This window comes from Dromiciops gliroides, chromosome 2, assembly GCF_019393635.1.
Source record: "Dromiciops gliroides isolate mDroGli1 chromosome 2, mDroGli1.pri, whole genome shotgun sequence".
In the NCBI taxonomy this organism is placed as follows: domain Eukaryota; kingdom Metazoa; phylum Chordata; class Mammalia; order Microbiotheria; family Microbiotheriidae; genus Dromiciops; species Dromiciops gliroides.
Genome location: NC_057862.1, coordinates 229,933,891 through 229,940,007, shown reverse-complemented (window position 1 = coordinate 229,940,007; position 6,117 = coordinate 229,933,891).

The window sequence follows — 6,117 nt, the reverse complement described above, 5'->3', positions numbered from 1 at the left end:
CAGCTATAATATCTTTCCTGAATCTCAGTTCTTCCAATTATATACTAGACCTTTCTTTGTGCATTTTACTCAAGCTCACATGAATTCATCATTATCCATCCCTAAAATTGTCCCTACTCCATTTTTTTTGATAGCACCACCACCCTCCCAGTCACCCAAGTATAAAATCTCAATCATTTGGTCTTTTTTCCCATCCAATCAGATGGCAAATACTTTGAATTCTACCACCCTGCCATTTCTGCAACATCTCTCCCTTTATCTCTGCTTGAATTATTACCCTAGTTCACGCCTGGGATTTAAAGCCTTTTTACAGTATTGTCCCACCAGCCTTTCTAGTCTTCTTTCATCATTCCTTCCTCATCATACTCTTTGTTCTAACTATATACAACCACTTGCTTTTCCCCATACATGATATTCTTTGTTCTTGCCTTCATGTCTTTGTACAAATGTTGGACCATTCTAGGAAAGCAATCTTTCCTCTTTTCCTCCTTATAAAATACCTAGCTTCCTTAGAAGGGGCCTAAATGAAGCCTTTTCTGACTCCTCTTCCCTCCCATGAGTTAATAGCACTCTGCTCATAAAATTGTTTTGTATGACTTGTATGTGTACCTCTTGCATTTTTGTCCATTAGAATGTGAACTCTTTGGTGGATTGAATAATTTAATTTCAGTCTTTCCATCCCTGGAGGTAGAATCATGTTATATGGGTGCATATATAATGTGTGTGCGTATACACACATACATATATGTAGGTGTAAACATATAACATGTTTACTTATATACTATATATGCAATGTAGATATGTATATATGTATCCAGATGACATATTGCTACCCCATTCTGGGAATGCAGTCTTTCTTGCTTTCCATCTTGTAGAATCACTAGTTTCCATATTGCATGTTCTATATGTGTACATATATAATATGTATGTATATATACATATATACACAGCTCCACACATATATATTTTATGTGTATGTATACACATCCACAGGTGTGCATATACATGACACATATATAGCTTGATCCCACCTCTAGGCATACATATATATTCATATTCACACACACACACACACACACCATGTATGTATATGATGAGAGGATCAACCAATAGGGGTTTTGTCTTTTGTTGTTGTTTTTCAGTCATTTTCAGTGATATCCAACTCTTTGTGAATTCATTTGGGATTTTCTTGGCAATGATACTAAAGTGGTTTGTCATTTCCTTTTCCAGCTCATTTTACAGATGAGAAAGCTGAAGCAAACAAGATTAAGTGACTTGCCCAGGGACACTCAGCTAGTAAGTTTCTGAGACCAGATTTGAACTCAGAAAGATGAGTTTTCCTTACTCCAGGCCCAGCACTTATCCACTGCACTACCCAGTTGCCCTATGCCTTTCTTGGTGGTTTATACAGATCATGCAAACTATTTCCTGCCTGGTTTCAATCCAATAGGTGGAGGTATAGTGAACCTTTTTCTGGCCATGTATAACTTGGGGAGGAAAAGAATTGGTGCTCTATAATGATAGGTTGGCTGATGAGCTGGAAGAGATGATGATTCACGAGTCATAGAGGTGGAAATGGGGTAGCATACTAAGGCATAAAGGGCAAAATCTGTCAAAGCCATTTAATACTTTTCTTTCCTGGTAGATGAGGGTGGCAAGAACTTCTATGAGTTCCTGAGAGATGGAGACAGAAGCTGCCCTGTCCCAATCCAGTCACCATCTGTTCCAGAATTCACAATGCCTCTCTTCCTTGTGTGTTTACTCTTTCTTGATAAGCAAATGATCATTCCCAGAAAGGCATTTTCAGATCATCCATGAGACTGGAAAAATCCATAAAAGCCATGAGAGTGCTGTCAAACAGAGCTAGTAGGACCAGCAGTCAAGTGCAATGAAGAGCCAAGGAAAAAGCCTTTGGACTTACCTTGCCCCTTCTTAGCAAATGGACTGACCTGTCAGCTGAGACACTAAATCCTACAAGGAGCCATTGAACCTCCCTACACTTCGATTTCCCCACCTGTAAAATGAAGAGGTTGTACTGTAGGGCCTCTGAGATTTCTTCCAGCTCTAGTTAGTGGTCCTATGATCAAACTTCACTACATAGGCATACATAGGCATTATATGTGTATGTATATGTGAGGATATATAATATATATACAACATGTACATACAAGTGTATATAAACATGTGCATGCAAATATTCTTAGTGCTGCATGTTGTTTGAATGCAAAGGAAATGTTATTTTTAATACTAGTTTTGGAAGCGCATAACATAGTCCCTTTCATACAGTGGAAACTTAATAAATGATGAATTGAAAAATGACTTACAGCAGTAAAATGCAGACTAAATTTTTTTGGTCCTGAAACTGATAATGACTAAATCAGAGGGTGGAGAAATAGCCACTGCATTTATTATTACACGGACATTACATCTGTATTACACGGACAAGGAATATATTCCTACATATCGTGATATGTATTCTCTTTTGACTTCTTTTCTCATCTTACTACATCATGTGAATACCTAGCAAACTGAAGGTCTACACAGCCATTGTGCTAACATTATTATAGTATGCCTGTGACTCCTGGACAGTGTACCAGTACCATTCCAGGAAACTGAATGGCTTCCATTTGAATTGGCTTAGGAAGATTCTGAACATCATCTGACAAGATAAAGTACTAGACACTGAGGTCCTTTCTTAAGCTGAACAACCAAACATTCAAACACTATTGTGGAGAGCACAACTTCAATGGACTAGCCATGTTGTTCAAATGACAAACATGTGTTTGCCTAAAAGACTATTTTATAGTGAACTCACAAGGCAAGTGCTCACATGGATGTCAGAAGAAGTAATACAAGCACAGCCTCAGGGTCTTTTTGAAGAACTTTGTAATCAATTGTGAGAAAGGAACGACAATGGCACAAGACTACCCAGAACAATGTGCCCGCATGAAATAAAGCACTGTGCTCCATGAGCAAAACAGAAGTATAGTAGTTCAAAAGAAAGGTGAGATGCACAAATTTAGACACATTTTCTGCTCTCATTGTTCATATGGACCATTTATGCCTGAACGGTGGTAGAAGCTTCAGAGCTCATATTCGTCTGATTGGCTATAATTGGACACGTACCAAGGTACTAGTGTACCTTGGCCCTGACATAGTGATGTCGTTTTGTTCCTTCTTGGCCAGGAGGACAACAACCAACCAAAATCATGTGACACAAGGAACCAATTTTAAAAATTGTAATGTGAGCGTTTATACTTAGGAAGTCAGCATATATTACCAATCAGGCCTTGATTTATTATTTTGTTGACAGTCTAAACTTATAGCAGTGATGGGGAAAATGTCTAAAGGACAAATTCAATTTAAAGTGTGTTGTGGGTAGATTTTCTTTTTCAGATAGTCAGTTACTAAAATATTTACCATCACACCAGTGTATAATACCCACAATGAAGTTTTTTTCTTTATCTCACAGAATAAAGCACCTAAGGTCTTTGTTGAACCTTTATCTGCCATTAATATCTTAGCTTCTAAAATTAGGTATGTGCTCACCTAGCAGGGTTATAGAAGAATTGAGATACATGACAGGAAGATGAGGAAAAACTAGCAAAGGTATAAAGGCATAAGGCCCTGTTTCCTCAGTTGTTATTTTCCCCCCTCCCCATATCTCCTATGAGGGTCTCCGAGTCGCCAAATCAGTCTCTAATCTATTTGAGCTGTGCAATTTCTGTGTCCTTTTCCCTAAGTTTGTTGATCAGCTTGCACTTAGAAATCTAAATATTTTCCAGAGATTTTCTAGGTTTCTTTTTATGCAGTATGGCACCTGGAAACCCAAATGCAAGTCTAATATTTTTTTCCAGGCTTTTTTTTCATGTATTGCTTCCTGTTAAGTCCCTTGTTTATGCATGTACCCTGCAAAAATGTTCCTTGTGAATGATTCTATCATCTTTCCCCAAAATGAGTTGAGACATAGTGAAGAAAAAACATTTTTATCTCTTGCTCTCCCTGTCTTTGCTGTACTGGAATCATAGAGTTTTCCTAAATCATTTTGAGAGCTAAGGAGTTAATAAAGCATTACATGCAGCTAGAGGAGCTGCAGATGGAAGATACCATTTCTAGTTTCAGCCTCTTCCTGGTCATTTATCTTGGGGCAAGCCAACTGCTTCCATTTCTTTATCTGTTAAATAGAGATAAGATGATTTCCCACCCACTTAACTTCCTTACTGACAAGTTGGGAAGAAAGGGACTTTGAGTTCTCTAAGAGAAAGATGATTTTATTATGCGAAGTATAAATTAAAATGAAATGCAGGGGTACCTGGGGAAGGAATTCTCTTGGAACAAAAAATTCCTTTATTATAAAGTAAACTACATCAAAAAATAAATTCACAAATCATGCAAAATAGTGTTGGTGTGACTAGCTAAAACATATACAGCTTAAGAGAAAAAATATTTCTGCAATTGTTTTTCTATTATTAGCAATAATAGTAATAACAACAAGAAGAAGATAATGATGCAGTTTTTGTGAAGTTCTTCGGTTGTGTCTAACTCTTTGTTAGTAATGGCACTGACTTGCCATTACCTACTCTAGCTTTTTTTTCTTTATAATGAAGAATTGAGGCAAACAGGGTTAAGTGACTTGTCTAGGGTCACAAAGCTAGTAAAAGCATTTGAGGCTGGATTAGAATGCAGATCTTCCTGACTCTAGGCCTGGCTCTCCATCTAGTTGTCTCCAGACAATTTAGCTGCCCTGATAATTGACAAATAATTGAGAAAGACAGGTCCTGACCTGGTTTAGATTCCCAGGACAATGAATTGCATGGGGTTGAACACACATTGTCACTGTGGCCACTGATTATTTTGTAAATCTCCAAAATTTTCCCCTCCCCAGATTCCCAAGCTTTCTTTGGACTTTTGCCTGGTATACAAAGCAAATTATCTTGTGAAACTGTTGAAACCCTTCCCTCTGACAATCATTCTCCCTGCCTCGATATTCTAGATAAACTGTTCCTAGCCTAACTCTTTTCCTACTCCAGTGCTTTCTGTGACATAGCAGGAACTGTACTTTCTCTGCTGGGATTAAAGACCTCCATTTTGTTGTATTGAACTTTTCATTAAAATTTCTGGATGGCATAATAATAGGAGTAGTATTTACATAGTAAACGGTATTTACATAGTCTTTTTTTTTTTAGTCAGGCAATTGGAGTTAAGTGACTTGCCCAGGGTCACACAGCTAGTAAGTGTTAAGTGTCTGAGGCCAGATTTGAACTCAGGTCCTCCTGAATCCAAGGCCAGTGCTCTATCCACTGTGCCACCTAGCTGCCCCCTACATAGTCTTTTAAAGTTTGCAAAATGCTTTACAAATATCTCATATGATCTTCGCTATAACACTGAGAGGTAGATGCTACTCATTATCTCTATTTTAGAGAGGAGGAAACTGAGGCCAAAAGAAGTTAAGTGACTTCCCCAAAGTCACACAGCTAGTAAATGATACTGGTTTTGAACTCAGGTGTCCCTGATTCTAGGTTCACCCTCCTTCTGCAGTGATGTCTAGCTGCCTATGTTTTCTCAACACACACAAACAAGTGCACATAAAGAGGAGAGCCCTGGCTCAGCCTGTAAGGTCTCAAAAGTCTGCCTTTATCATTCCTAGTCTTTGTTTTCGTAGCCCTTCCATTTAGACATTTAGTGAACTTCTGGTCATTAACTCTTTTCTATTAACATAATAAGGGATGTTAACTTACTCACTAATAGTTGCTGACTTGAGTTTCAGCAAGGTACGGAAATTTCTGGGAAATAATAAACAAATAGGAGGTGGGGGTGGGAGAGATTTGGAGAGTGGAAAGATCAGGCATCAAACCAAGCCAGAAAGTAAACTTGATTTGATTTTTTTTTGGGGGGGGTGGGGCAGGTGGTGAATAGTTGAGGGAAGAAAATCAAAAGTGATAGCCCTTGGTTTCTCCTCCATAGGTGGCCCTGTTTTCCTAGGTGAAACAATCTGGAAAATGGCTTGGAAGATGCTGCCAAAAACTTAATCCTAAGAGCTTCTTCTAGGACTTAGAGTTTTCCCTTAAATCTAACTCCCACCTACAGAGTAAACCTGCTAAACTAAATCATGTTCTC